Source organism: Sus scrofa, unplaced genomic scaffold, assembly GCF_000003025.6.
Source record: "Sus scrofa isolate TJ Tabasco breed Duroc unplaced genomic scaffold, Sscrofa11.1 Contig1878, whole genome shotgun sequence".
NCBI classification, from domain to species: domain Eukaryota; kingdom Metazoa; phylum Chordata; class Mammalia; order Artiodactyla; family Suidae; genus Sus; species Sus scrofa.
In genome coordinates this window covers 738,663-757,008 of record NW_018084968.1, presented here as the reverse complement: position 1 = coordinate 757,008, position 18,346 = coordinate 738,663, and the positions used below count along the sequence as shown (strand labels likewise).

The 18,346-nt window shown below is 48.6% G+C and overlaps 1 protein-coding gene and 1 long non-coding RNA gene across 3 annotated transcripts in view; one reads left to right on the top strand and one right to left on the bottom strand.

Annotated features, from left to right (window-relative positions):
- Positions 1–18,346, top strand: part of LARGE1 (LARGE xylosyl- and glucuronyltransferase 1) — a 588,827-nt gene that overhangs the window by 46,240 nt on the left and 524,241 nt on the right. The window contains exon 1 of one of the 2 annotated variants that reach the window (XM_021081478.1): positions 5,865–6,358. The exons of the other annotated variant lie outside the window; for it this stretch is intronic. The gene's annotated coding sequence lies outside the window, so the exon portion shown is untranslated. Of the gene's footprint in view, positions 1–5,864; positions 6,359–18,346 lie in introns of those variants that run through there. 2 annotated transcript variants of the gene reach the window in all.
- LOC110258316 lies at positions 7,799–14,139 on the bottom strand. The gene is made up of 3 exons (XR_002341061.1): positions 13,422–14,139; positions 13,019–13,136; positions 7,799–8,490 (listed from the first exon to the last, which is right to left on the bottom strand). It is a non-coding gene; the product is annotated as an uncharacterized LOC110258316 (long non-coding RNA).

Genomic DNA, 18,346 nt, shown 5'->3' with positions numbered 1-18,346 from the left:
AATGGGCATAAAGAATCGATGTCGGAGTTCCCGTCGTGGCGCAGTGGTTAACGAATCCGACTAGGAACCATGAGGTTGCGGGTTCGGTCCCTGCCCTTGCTCAGTGGGTTAACGATCCGGCGTTGCCGTGAGCTGTGGTGTAGGTTGCAGATGCGGCTCGGATCCCGAGTTGCTGTGGCTCTGGCGTAGGCCGGTGGCTACAGCTCCGATTAGACCCCTAGCCTGGGAACCTCCTTATGCCGCAGGAGCGGCCCAAAGAAATAGCAAAAAGACAAAAAAAAAAAAAAAAAAAAAAAAGAATCGATGTCTCCGGGAACATGAGGAGGATTCATTTCTCGTTCACGTGTGGCACAGGACGGCTTGGCCCAAGGTGCCCCCTCTGGTAGCAGTTAAGAGCCCTGAAGTGTCCCTGGGTTCCTTGAGGGTGCCCTGCCTAAGAAGGAGCTGAGACTGAAATGTCGTTTAGGGCCAGGTATCAAAGGCAGGGCAGTATCCCACATCCCGATCTCACCTTTGCAAACGTTTGTCCCCCCTTGAGGTATCCAGCAATCTTACCCTTTAAAACATAGCCACCCGGGAGTCCCCTGGCGACTCAGTGGGTTAAGGACTCAGCATTGTCACTGCTGTGGCTCCGGTTCCTGCCGTGGTTCGGATTTGATCCCTGGTCCGGGAACTTCTGCATGCTGGGAATGCAGCCAAACAAACAAACAAGAAACCCCAGCCGCCTGCTGGTGATCCTGGTGACAAGTAGCTAAATGTTAGTTGTTCATTCTTGTCTGGGGTGACGGTGAGGGGAGGCCATTGTTTCAAGGAGCAGATTTGGAGAAATAGGGAGGCATTAGTATCCAGTATCGGGAAGAGCTTCAGCTCAGCATCTTGCTAGACCTGGAGTTAGATTCTGGCTCCCTGGTTTGACAGCCACATGCCCTTAGGCAGGTCACTTAAACACTCCCAGGTTTAGTTTCTCGGTCCATGGAATGTGGTCTAAAATGTATTTATGTAGTGAGCGGAAACCTTTGTCTTAAAAACTGGGAAGAAAATTCCCTTGAAGGAGGGAACCAAGTTTGCACAGGAAAATACCTTAATAAGCTAGAACAGTGCTGCTAGTAGCCACATTTAAAAAAAATAATAGCAATAAGTAGGAGCTCCCGTTGTGGTGCAGTGAAAACGTATCTAGTTTTCTATGAGACTAGTGACTACGAGGTTGCAGTTCGATCCCTGGCCTCGCTCAGTGGGTTAAAGATCCGACATTTCCGTGAGCTGTGGTGTAGGTCGCAGACGGGGCTCAGATCCTGCATTGCTGTGGCTGTGGTGTAGGCTGGCAGCTCTAGCTCCAATTCAGCCCCTAGCCTGGGAACCTCCATATGCCATGGGTGCAGCCCTAAAAAGCAGTGAAAATTAAAAAAAAAAGTAAAAAGAAATAGATGGTTAATTTTTAATGATAATTGCTCAATGTAACCAACATATACTAAAAATTTTTGAGCTACTTTAATTCTCTATTTCAGACTAAGTCTTTGAAATCTGGCTTATATTTTACATTCCTAGGATAGCTATATGCGGTTACGGCTACTGTATTGGACGGTATTACCCCACTGAGTGAGGCCAGGGATCGAACCTGAGTCCTCATGGATGCTCGTCAGGTTTGTAAACCACTGAGTCACAACGGGAACTCCCTCCTATTTTGGAAAATGAGAAAACTGAGGCACAGAAAGTTTCAGAAGTTTGACCCGTTGATAGCAGTCTGTCTCCAGGGCCCTGCTGTGCAAAAAATCTTGGAGGAGAAGAAAAAATATCCTAAAAAGGCTTCGGGCTTCCATTTAGCACGGACTTGGGTGACTTCCACCAGAGGGCTGTGGGCCAGAAAGCCTCAGGCCTCATCTGAAAAGTCATCGTCTTTGAAGAAGGAGCTTTCTTAGTCCCGGATCTGTGCCGGGACACAGTACTTGCTCAGTGAACGTTTGTGGAAGTCGGTGAGCGTGAGCTGACAGCACAGCATAGAATGGTCTCTGATCTGCTGGGGGGCCTGCAAATACCAGTAACGCTGTGCCATTATGGCATGGTCTCATAAAGAAGCCCTGGGGGAAGAGGCCCAAGCGGCAGGGAGCCTGGCTTGTTCGGATCCAGAGTTCGCACTGCGAGCTGGGGACAGAGGCTTGTTTATCCATCCCACGCTGAAGCTTTTGTTTGTTTGTTTAGTACATTTAAAAAATTGAAATATAGTATATTCTACAAGCAGCCAAGTACAGAAAGTATGCAGTGGTGTATTTTTATAGGAAGTCCACCTAAATAACTGGCTCTGAGATCAGGGAATAGGACAGGAGTTCCCGTTGTGGCTCAGCAGGTTAAGAACCTGATGGTGTCTCAGTGAGGATATGGGTTTGATCCCTGGCCTCGATCAGTGGGTTAAGGATCTGGTGTTGCCTTGAACCTGTGGTATAGGTCACAGACAAGGCTCGGATCCTGCGTTGCTGTGGCTGTGGTGTAGGACGGTAGCTGCAGCTCCAATTGGATCCCTAACCTGGGAACCTCCAAATGCCACAGATGCAGCTATAAAAAGAAAAAAAAAAAGGAATACAGTATTACCAGTACCTCAGAGCCCTGCCCCCTGCCCTCATCACTGCCCCCGTGCCCTTCCCAAAGATGCTTGCTTTCCTGGCTTCTGACCCCATGGACTGCCCAGGCTTTCCAGTGAATTCTACGGATTGGAGTTGTGGGGGTCTAGTTTGTTACAGTCCTGCAACCCTCATGGTCCCCAGGATTTGGGGTTCTTGTGTCCATTGCACAGATGAGAAACTGAGGCTCAGAGGCCATGCCACCTGCCCAGGTCTCATGGCTCAAGAATGGAATAGTGATTCAGCCTCAGAGCTTCAGTGGCCAAAGCCTGTGTTTTTGGCCACGATCTATGTTTTCTTCTCTGATGTTTCGTCTAAAATCCCAAGGTTGAAATGACTGCCAGCCTGTGCGGTATTCCAGGGTGGCTGCTGAGATGCTGCTCCAGCTTTATCCTGAAGGCACGCTCCCGGTCCAGGGGGACTGAAGGCCACTCCTCACCTGCCCGAGTGACCTGGCAGCAGGAGGTGTCAGCATGTGGGGCAGGCGGGTTCCTCGCGGTCCCTGCTTCCCATTTCCGTTTGCTGCTGATAAAGACACTCAGTCCCCGGCCGGCCGGGGAAGCTTTCACTAAAATAGAGTCAAATGCCTCCCTCCGCCTGCAGTGGAAGTTCTGGGCTGCCAAGTGCAAGCCACATGCACTGGTCTGCTCTGGGGTCACAGCTGGGCTGCTGCCCCAAGCACCTTGGGTTTCAGCATCAGGCTGCAGGCCCCTTGCGATGGTTGGAGGTGGGCATGTGTATTTCTGGCCGAGGAGCTTTTCTCTCTGTGTGGCATGGCCTTCAGCCCCCACCGTTCCCTAGTCAAGAGGGACAGGTGGTGGCTGTCATTCTGCAGTTGGCCCCAGCCATGGCGAGATTTGCCAACAGTTCTGGAACGGACAAATCCCCCCAGCCTCTCTGGCCCAGAGAATGCAGCTTGACCCATAAAGCCACATGCAGGCAGTTCCCTGAGCCTGGCCTTCTCTCTGTGATGGGAGTGGACAGCATGCAGGAATATAAGCAATTACACTAGGCTCTGTGCCCCTAGGACTGAAATTTAATTCAGAAAGGCAAAATACAGTCGCCTCTCTGGGGGCAATGGTTCGTCTAAAAATAAAGCCAATATTATTACTATAATCCTAGCGAGTGAGTAGCTGAACAATTTACTCTTTGCTGGCCACTCGGCCCAATGTCAGAGATTGAACGATACAGCCCAGGAGCCAGACTGTCTGGAGGTGAAGCCTGCATCCTCTGCTCAGCTGTGTGGCCTTGGGCGAGGCCTCGACTTCCCTGTCCCTCCGGGAAATGGGATCACAACAGTCCTTACTTGGTAGCGTTGCTGTGGGAGTGAATTAACGCACGTAAAGCTCTCAGATCACTGTGTGACATGTTGAAAGTCTTGAGAAATGTTCGTATGATGGTGATGATGAAGACGAGAGTGGGGTCAATGCCAGCCTTTCTGGGCGGTTTAATATTCAGAGTTGCCAGGTGAGGAATCCAAGGCACAGAGAGGGTCAGTTCCTGGCCCAGGGTTTCACAACCAATAGTCAGTGGAGGTAGAATTAGAACTTGGAACTGTCATGGTGCAGCGGAAACGAATCTGACTGGGAACCATGAGGTTGAGGGTTCGATCCCTGGCCTCACTCAGTGGGTTAAGGATCTGGTGTTGCCGTGAGTTGTGGTGTAGGTCACAGAAACAGCTCAGATCTGGCATTGTTGTGGCTGTGGCGTAGGCCGACAGCTGTAGCTCCGATGAGACCCCTAGCCTGGGAACCTCCATATGCCAAAGGTGCGGCTCTAAAAGACAAAAAAAAAATTAAAAAAAAAGAACTTGGAGCTGCCTGATAGCCTGCTTTGCAGTGAGTGCTGGCAGAGGCGTTCTTGGCTTAATTAAGTTTGGAACCCCTCCCCCCCACAAAAAAATAGTTCCAGTAAGAACAGGACAAATGATAATTATTTTATGGCCCATTTACAATAATAAATATAGCTTCACGGGCATGGAGAGCAGAGTTGTGGTTGCTGAGAGAAAGGGGAGGGGAGTTGGAGGGACTGGGTGCTTCCGGTGAGTAGATGCAAACTATGCCACTTAGAATGGATAAGCAATGAGGTCCCGCTGTACAGCACAGGGAACTACACCCAATCACTTGTAATAGAACATGATAGAAGATGACGTGAGAAAAGGAATGTGTGTGTGTGTGTATATATATATATATATATATATATATATACACACACATATATATGTGTGTGTGTGTGTGCATATATATATATATATATATATGACTGGATCGCTTTGCTGTGCAGCAGAAATTGGCACCACATTGTAAATCAACTATGATAAAAAGGAAAAAAAGATTCAGAGTCAACCCCACAGATCCCTAAGGTGGGAGGGATTAGAACAACGTTCTTTGGCTTGTAGGCCTGATGTTTCAGGAAGGAAAAAAATGCAAAATAAATCCAGCAAATTAATCCAGCAAAATAAATCCTACACTTGTTTATGTAATGTGCTTAGCTGGCAGTACATAATGTTGGCTCTTTAAAAAATAAAATAAAATAATAAACACAGCTGATGTCCCCTGAGTGCATTGCCCTGTTCCAGCTGCTGCATCGCCATCGCCTCGTTTGGGTCATGCCCTCCGTGGAAAAGTTTTGAGGTCAGATCAAATTAGAGGCACATCTTTTCTCACCACGGGCGGCCGTGCTCCTGAGAGAGGATGTGTGAGGACGTTTGCCGGGAGTCTTAGGAGCCAGGGAGACCTGCTTTCTCATTTGTGCTCTGTGTCCTTAAACGCAAACCATGCCTGTCACCCCAGCTGGCGGGGCCCTTCTGACCCTCGGTCCCTCTTGTGGCCCATCCGCAGCATCCACACCGACTCTTTAACAAAGGATCAATCATCCAGGAAAGATGAGGTTTCGGGTTTGACAAAGGCAGGACGGCGCAGGGCCGTCAGTGGGAAGAATGTGCCATTTTCTCATTTAAGTCCCCTGAGCAGAGGCAGGAAAGCAGAGGACCAGGGGAGAGGCATTAAGGAGAGAGAAAGACTTACAGAGTGGGGTAGGGAGCGGGGAGGGCAGTGGGTGACTTGCCCTGGGATTTACGTGACATGAGAAAGGGGGTAGTGAGACCTAGTGGGTGGCACACATGGGGGCGGGGGAGAATGTGAGATGCAGCCTTGGGAGGGGAGGGGCACAGGTGAATAGGAGCAGGGGCTCCCCAGGTCTCAGGGCCACCTGATGCAGCGCTGCTGGCGGGAGGGCAGAGTGGCAGTTTCCAGATCCTGATCTCATGCTCCTCGACCATGCGTGTCACCTCCTGGGCCAGAGAGGTGGTCTTGCTGAGCTCTGTCTGCTGGGTGACTCGTCCGGGGGCGACTGCAGGGTGGTTCTCCTGCATCAGAGCTTCCGTGGGGATGCCGGCCCCAGTGCCGGAGCGGGACACCCTTGGACACCATTCTGAAGCCACCACACCAGCAAACCTCACGGTGCCTCACTAGCCCAGGACGGCTGGAGCTAAATGGGGGCGTGCCTCTGTTGTGCACTGCTCAGGCCAGGGGTTAAAAAAAGAAACACTTGCGCGCCGATCCAAGGGCTTTTTGTGGGCAGGGCAGAAATAATAAACCCAAACATAGGGTCCAGGCGCTTCAGGCGTGAGCTCGTGTGTCCTACGGGGCTGGATTCTGGTAGCTCCAGGAGATCATTGTGGCTGCCGGGCCAGCCAATGGTGTGTCCTCCTGGGGGGTGGCTGGAATCCCAGTTGCAGGACACAGGTGAGTGGGCATGTTTTCTGTTCAGAGATTTTAAGCTGATTCATAGAAAATGGCTTTCAGAATGGCCTGGCACCTCGCCAGGGCTCCACAGGTGGTAGTTGTTTATGGTAATGAACTTCTTCTGCACATGCATGGGGTTGAGGGAACTGGAGTAGACGGGAAACTAGCCCTGACACTCCCTGCCGACGTGTCAGGAGTGGACAAACCAGAGTGTGATGCGGTTGTGCTCTTTACAGACTCCGGGACTTGGGCTTGTTTGTTTTCTCAGCAAGGCCAGGTCCACCGCTCTTGACCATGGCCCCAGAGTCACTCCAGGAAGGCCAGCTCCCGGTGTGAGTGGGGGCTTGGCCTCTCTGTGCCCGCACTTGGCATCTGGTCCTCACCTTCCAGGAGAAGTTGCTTCGCTTATGTGGAAATGCAGGCCCAGGGATGTCAAAGCTGGTGCTTGGGATGGTGCTGAGGACGGTGAAGAGGGTGGTGATGAGGGTGGTGAAGAGGGTGGTGATGAGGGTGGTGAAGAGGGTGGTGATGATGAGCAGGGTAATCAATGCTGTTTGTTTACCGAGGTGGCCAGTGAAGGTCTGTGGTAGCCAAGGCTATGTTGTTTGTTTGTTTGGGGGGGGGGCATGTGCTCAAATTAAAAAAAAATTTTTTTTTACTATGGTTGATTTACACTGTTCTGTCAATGTCTGCTTACACAAAGTGACCCAGTTATACATATGTATAAATACACTCTTTTTCTCATATTATCTTCCATCATGTTCCATCACAAGTGGTTGGATGTAGTTCCCTGTGCTGTACAGCAGGATCTCATTGCTTATCTACTCCATATGCAGTAGTTTGCATCTTCTGGTCCCAAACTCCCAGTCTGTCCCACTCCCTCCCCCTCCCCCTTGGCAACCACAAGTCTGTTTTCTATGCCCATAAGTTTGTTTCTGTTCTGTAGATAGATTCATTTGTGCTATTGTCTTTCTCTTTCTGACTTATTTCACCTAGTGCGAGAATCTCCAGTTCCGTTCATGTTGCTGCAAATGGCATTATTTCATTCCTTTTTAATGACTGAGTAGTATCCCATTGTGCATATGTAACACATCTTTCTTTCTTTCCTTTCCTTTTTTTTTTTTTTTTTTTTTTGCTTTTAGGACCTCAGGTGCAGCATATGGAAGTTGCCAAGCTAGGGGTCGAATTGGAGCTACAGCTGCTGACCTACTCCACACCCACAGCAGTGCAGGATCCGAGCCACATCTGCAACCTACACCACAGCTCATGGCAACACCAGATCCTTGACCCACTGAGCAAGGCCAGGGATCTAATCCGCGTCCTCATGGATACTAGTCTGATTCGTTTCTGCTGCACCACAGTGGGAACTCCCTGTACCACATTTTCTTAATCCACTCATCTGGACATTTAGCTTGTTTCCACGTCTTGGCTATTGTGAATAGTGCTGCAGTGAACATGGGGTGCATGTATCTTTTTGAATTGTAGTTTTGTCTGGATGGAGGCCCAGGACAGGGATTTCAGGATCATATGGTAGTTCTATGTTTTGTTTTCTGAGGACCCTCCGTACTGCATGGGTATCGTGTCCTCTGTGTGCTCTGCAGGGTCCGAGTACCTCTGGGGCACTTGATCTGGGAACCACTGTGTCACGCAGGCGCTGTATGCCCTGTTTATAGTGGAAGCAAGAGAGGCCAGGTCAAGTCAGAGCCTGCATTCTTCCTGCCAAGGCACATGCCGCATGATGCCTGTGCCAGCTTGCTGTGTGTGGTGTGACCCTGTGGGTGGGCGAATGGCCTGCTGAAAATTGGTGACAAGATGCATTGCTACTTTAGGTCCTTCCAGGAACCCTTATTCCTCCCCCCACCCCCAACTTACCACCCTCCACCCCATCCCCACCCCCTTTCCCAGGGCTGTTTTCTTCTTTATTGATATACAAATAGACTATTTCTGTAGTCTAATGAGGGATAGTGTAGCTGAATTAACACTAGCCATCACTGGTTATCTTTTTTTTTTTCTTTTTTCTTTTTTCTTTTTACAGCTGCACACATGACATATAGAAGTTCCCAGGCCAGAGGTCAAATCGCAGCTGCATATGCATCCTATGCTGCCATTTGTGGCAATGTTGGATCCTTAACCTGTTGAGAAAGGCCAGGGGTCAAACCCACATCCTTACAGAGACAACATCAGTCCTTAGCCTGTTGAGCCACTATAGGAATTCCTGGTTATCTGTTAACTTTAATTATTCAAGGCTCTGACCCTAAAAGAATTTTTTCTGAAGGTGAGCAATTATCTCTGTTCCCTTCATTATGGATTAGTAATGAATGAATATTGAATATTGCTGAATATCCTGTAGGTGACCTGTGTGGCTCATGCAGTGACAAAAATCTAGTATTTCAGGGAAGAGAAGCAGAGGGAAAGAAACAAAGGAGGAAAGAGGCAGGAAGGAAAGAGATATGTGTGTGTGTGTGTATGTGTTTGTGTGTGTGTGTGTGTGTGTGGTGGGAGGTGGGAGGGTTGGATGAGTCTTAAAGTGAGAAATAAGCTTGAAGAGTTCCCATTGTGGCTCAGCAGGTTAAGAACCCAACACAGTGTCTGTGAGGATGCAGGGTCAATCCCTGGCTCACTCAGTGTCTTAAGGATCCAGTGTGGCCACAAGCTATGGCGTAGGTTGCAGATGTCACTTGGAACAGGTGTTGCCATGGCTGTGGTGTAGGCCAGCAGCTGCAGCTCCGATTCTACCCCTAGCCTGGGAACCTCCATATGCCACAGGGGTGGCCTTAAAAAGAAAAGATAAAAAAGAAAAAAGAAAAAAAAAAAAAAAGAAAGAAGCTTGACATTGGGATTCTGTGAAGGTGTCACCTGCTCTGAAACCAGGTGCTGTTTACCTGGGCAGATTTAGGTACCTGTCCTCTGTCCTCCAGCAGCACTCGGTTCTGACTGCAGAGTTAAGACTTCACAGGACCTATGGCAGTTTGACCATTTCCATGTCCTTCCTGGGCTGGGGCTGTGTCTTTTATCCTGCCATTACGTGACACAATGCTGGCACATAGTAGGTGCTCAAATTAAATGTTTACTGAAATGACTTAGTACCTAAAAGCTGTGTAAAGGGGAGTTTGGTGTCTCTCTGCCTGCTTACAACTACAGCAGCTACTCCTTTCCTGACTTCTGTTGCCCATATGGGCCTGGGTCAGCCTTAATTGCTAAAATGAACTCATTTAAATTTAATTTGAACTAATGGGGTGTGTGCAAGCCACTGCTCGTTTGACTAATTTGTTTGAGTCATTGAATAAGCGTTTTAAGGGGCAGCTAAGTACAGAGCATTCTGTTCGGCAGGTGGACGACAACATCGAGAGAGAAGGATGCTGGCCTTGAAACCAGACCACCTGAGTTCAAGTTCAGTTGCGATACTCTTCTGGCTTTAGGTGGTTATAGTGGGTGAAAGCACAGATTTAAAAAAAAAAATCTTTACAGGCGTTTATTTCATTATCTTCTTTTGGGAGATGTCTGTTCAAATATTTTGTTCATTTTTTAAAAAATTGGGCTGTCTTAAGTGTCTTGTGTAAGACATCTTTATGAATGCTAGATACAAACCTTCGAAGGAACGTTATTTTTTGAGCGCGTATCTCACTTTATTACTGAAATGTTAGGGATCTGGGTTTGAGTCCTGACTCCTGCAATTCAAAGCTCTGTGACCTCAGGCAGATTCCTTAGCCTTTCTCTGCCTTCCTTTCTTCTTCATCAAAGTAGGAGCCCCTCCTACTTTGGTCCTGGGCTTAGGGTCTTTATAAAAGGGATTAAGCAAGGTGCTCTATAGAAAGCACTTGGAACCATGCTGGAATTTGTTATTGGTTCTCTCTGCTTTTGATTAAGCTTCAGTGTCCTCAGGAGTAACCCAGGACTTTTCAGTACCCAAGTTTTCATAGAGCCGTGATGGGGACTGATTTAGTTTCCCGTGGCTGCGGTAACAAAATGTCCCAAACTGAGTGGCCCCCCAAAAAAGAAAGTTATTGCTTCACAGTTCAGGAGGCTAGAACCTTGAAATCAAGGTGTGTCAGCAGGGCTGCACTCCCTCTGAAACCTGTAGGGTGATCCTTCTTGCCTCTTCTAGCTTCCAGGAGTGTGCAGGCCACCCTGGGTGCTCTTTGGCTTGCAGACCCATTACTCCAATCCTGTGTCATCGCATGGCCGTCTTTTTGTAAGGACCTCAGTCAGATTGGATTAAGGCCCCTTGCTACCGCAGTGTGATCACACATCTTAATGACATCTGCAGTGTCCCCGTTTCCAGATTAGGTTGATCCCACTGGGAGCTAGGACTTCAGTGTGTCTTTTTTGAGCCGACAAAGTTTAGCCCAAAACAAGGGTGAAATGGGAGAACCCATGTAGGGATTCGAGCATAGAACCTAGAACAAAATAGTGTTGGTCAGTGTTAGCGGAGCCTGTTATTATTGGTACCCTGTCCTCATTGTCATGATGACTGCCCTTTACTGGGTGGCTGTGGGCAGTTCTCTGGGCCTCTTTGAACCTCAGTTTCCCATGTGCTAACTGTGAATGGTGTGGCCCATGGCAGGGCGACTGAGGTATGTAATCTCCTCAGTCTCCTTGCCTGTCTGCTTGGTCTGTGTGTAAGGGGGTGGCAGACCCATGTTCCAGAAGTGACTCCCTGCCCGGCATGAAGTGAGGCCCTTGGGGCTTGGGGCTTCCTGTGCAGCCACCCCTCGTTTCCTGCTGGGGCTTTGGGGCTCAGAGAGGTCAGGGCCCCTGTGGGTGCCACAGCACAGACCAGAGAAAACTCTTTTTTCCCTTCTCATGGGGTCGGCAAGGCTCAGGACCATGTGTGGATGGGAGCAGGCTTGGATTTTTTCAGAACCCCCAGTTGCTTCGCAGTCTGGAAAAGAAATTTTTTTTTTTTCCCCTACTTGGGAGCTGAGCAGATTTGCTACAGAGAAGACGAGATAGCTATGGAAACAGTCCTAATTTTAGCCGTGCTGCAGTTAATGCCAACTCCAAGAGTGCAGGGTTGGGTCAGGGCCCAGGGCAGTGGGGAAGGTGAGTGGCCTGAAAGGGTCAGAACAAAAGCGCAGAGCGGCCAATTGATAACCAAGCCCTGGGAGGAAGCAGCCGAAATCTAAGACATCTAAGTGGTCGCAAGGGGCTGGGATGGTTCCCCGGGAGAAAACGCATCTGGAGAGAAGGGCCTGGAGGGCTGAGCATGTGTGGGACATTAGTATTTTCTTTTCTTTTCTTTTTTTTTTTGGCTTTTGTCTTTTTAGGGCCACACCCGCGGCATATAGAGGTTCCCAGGCCAGGGGTCTCATCGGAGCTGTAGATGCCGGCCTGCGCCAGAGCCACAGCAACGCGGGATCCGAGCCGCGTCTGCAACCTACACCACAGCTCACGGCAACGCTGGATCCTTAACCCACTGAGCAAGGCCAGGGATCGAACCCGCAACCTCATGGTTCCCAGTCGGATTCATTAACCACTGAGCCACGATGGGAGCTCTGGGAACATTAGTATGTTCAACTAAGGGATTCCCCATCACAGTTCTGCTGATCTTCACTTTACTTTGAGACACCTATTCCCACTCCCTACCTTGGGCATCAGCCACTCTTGCCCTGAATTCCCATGGTCGTTTATAATTCTATTGATGCACCTAGGGCAGTGCATTTAGTTTTGAGGTGAATCCTTGTCCGTGCTGTCCCCCTGTTTATTTTTGACCCCCTCACGGTCAGCCATGGCCATTGTCCTGCCTATATGCTAAGCCTGCCAGGGAGCAGACATGCAGAAAATGCGTAACGCGTAGAAATAGACATGTCTGCTGACTTCTGATTCGTCACCCCAGCGGCTGGGCGGCTTCTGGGAAGGGGCATGAAATGTGTCCAGCGGCAGAAAGTGCACAAAAGAATCCACTGGGGTGGGAATGGAGGTTGCCTGTAATTCTGCTGAGGACGTGTTGGGGGAGCCCATGGCGAGAGGAGGCTGTGCTGTGCTGGGTGCAGAGTGCTGTGGGTGACAGAAGACACAGACAGAGCTCGGGTTAGGCCATCCTGGGAGCATCCCTTCCCTTGTGTCCGCCCTGTCCCCCGAGCCAGGTCACCTCCTAGCAGAAATCCTTGTTAGAATCTCAAACATCAGAAGACTGGCAGATATCTTGCACACCTGTGTGTTTGAAGCGTGATATTCAAGACAAGCATTTTTTATGTCACTCCTGGGTGATCTTTTTAATGTGTGTGACCTGTCATACGCACACATCCTGGTCCTGATGTAACCATTTGCAGGTGAATAGATTTGGAGGTAACTCTTTGCAGATGGTAGAGTTTCCTAGTGGAAACCCGTGTACTCAATTTCCATAGGCCCCAGGTGCTTTCAGCAGCGTGAACAGCAATGTGGTTGTAAACTTGGGAAGGTTGTGGGCAAGAGGATATAGTTCTCTGGGCTGTCGTCGGACCTTGTCATTTATCTCTTCCACGGATAATAGCTTACATCTGCTCACCCCGACCCCCATTCCAGCCCCCTCCCCCGCCATTCCTTCCCTCTTGTTGGGCACCCCCTTCCTGGCTCGCTGTGTATCTGCCAGCATTGCGTTTTCACTGCTGGGGATATTTACCAGGAGGTAGAATGGAAGTGTTGGTGTGCCTGTTGCATCCGCGTCATCACCCCACTTACTGAGGCCGTGAGCTCCGCGAGGGCAGGGCCTTTGTTCCTTTCTCTGTCTCTAGTGCAGTCTGGCCCCGTCCTTTGGGTGATAGGGAGGTGGGTGGAGGCCCGGGTAGACTCGATGGCCCTGGTAGAGAAGTAACAGGACTGAGGCCTTGAACTGCAGCTCCTCTTAGCTGCCCATCTTCACCCCCTTAGTGGAATGGCAACCGGTTCCTACTGAATACAAGTTAGTTCATTTAATCCCACAAACAGTGTTAGGAAGCAATGCTCTTTCTCCCTTACTTCAGCACAAGGCCGAGACTGAAGGACTTGACTTGCCGAGGCCTGCGCTGCTGGTAAGACGCAGATGCAGTGATTCCACGTGGCCCCTCCCAGGACGTTTCCCTGTGTCAGGGAGCTGCAAACCTACCAACATGAGTTCTGGAGTTTGGAAATAGAAACACACGCAGAAGCGTCGTGCCATTTGCCTCCTCCTGGGACAGCTCTGGCCACTGAGTCCTAGAACCCAGACCAGCGTGCAGGCTAGGTTGCTCAGGCCAGCAGGCGAGTCTGAGGGCTGGATAGAAGCGTTTTCTGGGCAGCGGATGCCTCCTTCTTAGGTGGCTCTGTGTGTCCAGGGCTGGCGAAAGGCTGTTTGCCCAGTGGGAGAGGAGAGGGCTGGATCCCTTGTCAGTTCTGTCCTGTTCCCCCGGGCACAACAGAGGGGAGGGAGCTGGCACTGCTGACAGGGTGAGTCAGAGCGCAGCCCAGAATAGAAGCCAGAGGGCATGCATGTGAAGGCCGCCTCTATCCCAGTCATTAGGGCTTCAAGATTCCTGTTAAAGATGATTAAGCTTTTATACAGAACACTGCCTGTGGACTGCTTTGGGATCATTTATTAGGGTCGCTTGGCAACAGCTCTCTGAGCTAGCCACGCCCACCATAGGGTAATAAACTGGATCACCGGGGCCCTGCTCCCTATTTCTGTATTTATCGAGCCTCCTCCTAACTCCCTTCATCCATTCACTTTGTGTGTGTTCTCGTTTTTTATTTTATTCTTATTTTTAATTAGTTTAGTTTAGTTTAGTGTAGTTTGTCTTTTTAGGGCCACACCCGTGGCACACGGAAGCTCCCAGGCTGGGGTTGAATCGGAGCTGTAGCTGCCAGCCTACACCACAGCCACAGCAATGCAAGATCTGAGCTGCATCTGCGACCCACACCGCAGCCCCCAGCAACACCAGATCCTTCACCCACTGAGCGAGGCCAGGGATCGAACCCACTTCCTCATGAATACTAGGTGGGTTCTTTACCATTGAGCCACCATGGGAGCTTCTTGTTTGTTTGTTTGTTTTTAATTGAAGTATGGTTTATTTACAGTGTTAATTTATGCTGTTCAGCAAAGTGATTGAGTGATACATGTATACACGCTTAAAATATTTTTTCCATTATGATTTAGGAATATAGTTCTCTGGGCTGTCGTAAGACCTTGCTGTTTATCTTTTCCACTTGGATAATAGCTTACATCTGCTCACCCCGACCTCCCATTCCAGCCCTCCCCCGCCATTCCTTCCCTCTTGTTGGGCACCCCCTTCCTGGCTCGCTGTGTATCTGCCAGCATTGCCTTTTCACTGCTGGGGATATTTACCAGGCGGTAGAAATGGGAGCAATTGGTGTGCCTGTTGCATCCATGTCATCACCCCACTTACTAAGGCTGTGAGCTCCGTGAGGGCAGGGCCTTTGTTCCTTTCTCTGTCTCTAGTTCCTAGAAGAATGCCTAGCCCGTACTCAGTGCTCCTGGAACATTTGTTGAGATAAACCAGTGAGTGTGCTGAGCCCCATGGGAGCTGATTGCCATAAAATCTTACCAATTCTCCCAACACTCCACAGGTATTATGATACCTGTGTCTGTCCCCCATTGTAAGGTCAGCTGGGGAGTGTTTCGCATTACTTTAAGCACTTGCAGAGTGGATAATCCCCATCACGACGGAATACTGCAGTTACTCTTGTCCTCCTTTTACGGATGAGCGAGGGAGGCACAGAGAGGTTAGGTGACTTGCCTAAGGTCACAGAGAACCTCTCCCTTTGAGCCATTTTTCTTTTTTTTTTTAATTTTTCTAAGTACCAAATTTGTTTTTTTTTATTTTTTATTTTTTTGAAAATCTAAAAATATATTTTATTTTATTTATTTATTTTTTAAAGAAAATTTTTATTTTCCCACTGTACAACAAGGGGGTCAGGTTATCCTTACATGTATACATTACAATTACATTTTTTCCCCCCACTCTTTGTTCTGTTGCAGCATGAGTATCTAGACAAAGTTCTCAATGCTATTCAGCAGGATCTCCTTGTATATCTATTCTAAGTTGTGTCTGATGCCATTTTTCTTTACCTTTATGCCATGGCCGTCCAAGAGAACTTTGTGCAGGATAGAACTGCTCTGTATCTGCCTGTCCACTAGCCGCAGGTGGTTGCAAGTCCACTGAGCACTTAAAATGTTACAGGTCCACAGGTTCAAGTCCACTGAGCAGCTGAAATGTGTTAGTGTGACTCAGAAACGAACTTTTGAAAAATGTATTATATTGAAATGTTAGTTGATTTACAATGTTGTATTTATTTCTCCTATACAGCAAAGTCATTCAATTATACGTTTGAATATATCCATTCTTTTTCCTATTCTTTTCCATTATGGTTTATCATAGGCTATTGAATAACACTCCCTGTGCTGTGCAGTAGGACCTTGCTGTTTATCCATCCTGTGTGTAATAGCTTGCATCTACTAATCCCAAACTCCCAAGCCCTCCCTCCCTCCCTCCCCCACCCCCATTCCCCTTGGCAACCACAAGTCTGTTTTCTGTGTCTTTAGTCTGTTTCTGTTTCATAGGTAAGTTCATTTGTGTCATATTCTAGATTCTACATATAAATGTTTCCACATACAATGTTTCAAATGGTATTTGTCTTTCTCTTTCTGACTTTTTACTTCTCATGATAATCTCTAGTTCCATGCATGTTGCTGCAAATGGTATCATTTCATTCTTTTTTCTGGCTGAGTGGTATTCCAGTGTTTGTCTATATCACATATTCTTTGTCCATTCATCTGTTGATGGACATTTAGGGTCTTTCCATGTCTTGGTTATTGTATGGATTTTTAAACAAATTAATTCATTTTTATGGCCACACCTGCAGTAGTATATGGAAGTTCCTGGGCCAGAGATTGAATCCGAGCTGCAGCTGCGGCAACCCCAGATCCTTGAACCCACTGTGCCAGGCTGGGGGTCAAACTCATGCTGCCACGGTGACCCCAGCCGCTGCAGTTGGATTCGTAACCCATTGTGCCACAGCAGGAGCTCCTCTTTTAATTTTAATTAATTTAAAGTTAAATAGCCTCATGAGGCTAGTGACTGCCATATTGGCCAGCACAGCTCCCCACTGCACTATCTCTAAATAATAATAACAGCTCACATGTACTGAGTACTTTCCTTATGCTGAAATTAAAAAAAAATGCTTTACATACACTAAGTGTTAATTTAAATTAATCCCGCAGATGAATTAAGGATGGAGAGAGGTTAAGTACCTCTTCCCACCTCTAAGATTTTACAGCGTGAAAGGGGTGTAGCTGGCTTCTACTGCTGGGAGTACCCCGCCTGACTCCAGAGTTTTACATTTAAAGTTGTTTCTTCCCCCTATTTTCCGTGTGTATAGCAATGGGTACTGCCATGCCAAACAGGATTTTGTTCTAAATGCTTTTCAGAGCTAAACACTATGCTACACGCTGCACTTCTGGGGTCAACCCATATGCAGGCTTTCGAACTCACTGTTCTCCCTCCCCAGGTGACTCATTTAGGTTGAAAACATTTGTGTGCTTGAGGTGGAGCTGTGTCAATGTCACTCTGAAAAACAAAACAAAACAAGGTGCCAGTATCCCTTGCTGGAATGTTCTGGAAGGAAAACCAACCAATCCAATGAAACCTGCTTCTTCGGGTAATAGTGATACTATTTTGAGTTTCAACTGGGAAGGAGAGACAGTAGAGCTGGAATTTTCTGCTTTTTGCTGGGTGGACGAGGCATCTGCAGCCTGGCGATCAGATTTGCCTCCGCTCAGCTGCCCCTTCCCTTCTTGAGAATGGGTGGGTGAGAGTGGGCTCTGTGTCAGGGGTGTGGTGACAGAAGAGAAAGCAGAAGTCACTGAATTTTATTCCACAGGAGAGGTCAACCATACTTGGGGATAAAAATTCATCTGAAAGTGTTCTGTGTGCTGGTTTTTAGGGCTATCAGCATGCCTATGGCTCATCTAGAAATTGCTCTATCTCGAGGCAGGGCCAGGAATTCAGGTTAGAAACTGAACGGGGGTAACGGTGACTGGGAGAGGCGCCTGGAAAGAGAGTGGGGGAGACAAGCCCGGGGGGTGAGACCACATCAGGAGCATGGCACACACACAGCCAGTGTGCTTGTAAATTTGGGGACCAGAGGTCAGGAGTGCTTTGGGTTTTGACAAAAAGGAAAAGGAGAAATGTGGCCATAGGCTTCTGGGGAAAGCCTTGTTTTGAGGGCTTTGAAAGACCAGCTAAACCCATATTCTTCTTCCTGTTGGTATCTTAAGGCAGTCATGCAGCTTCCCAAACCAGCCCCATCTCTCTGTCTCTTTATCTGTCCATTCATTCATCTCTCTACTCATCCATCCAGCAATCCATCCATCCACCCACCAATTCATCCACTCATCTATCCATCCATGCATCTATCCATCCATCCATCCAATCCATCCATCCATCCATCCATCCATCCATCCATCCATCCATCTACCCATCTGTCCGTCCACTCACCTCCATCCATCCACCCACCAATCCATGGACCCACCAATCCACCGACCCATCCATCCCTCCATCCATCTACTAATCCATGTATCCATCCCATCCATCTAGCCACCAGACCATCCATCTACCCATCCATCTACCCACCAATCCATCCATCTACCTACCCATCCATCTACCCACCAATCATCCATCCATCCACCAATCTATCCATCCACCCACCAATCCTCTATCTGTCTGTCCATCCACCATCCATCCAATCATCCATCCGTATCTATTCCAGCATTTGAGGCTTGTCTCTCTCCACTGTACTGGGGATAGTGTAGGCACCATCCCTCCCATCAAGGAGCTCACAGTCTTGTCTAGAGGTGTGTGTGGACTTGTGTTTTCTGAAGCAAGTAAGGAAGGCTTCGATGCTGTGTATCCCAAAGCCGATTGCACCTTGCTGGTATAGCTTTCCCCTGTAACATGAACACAGCATTGGTTTCTCTACTTTCCCTCTTGTCTTTATCATACATGTCCTTATCATGCGTATTGTGCTTTGGGGGTA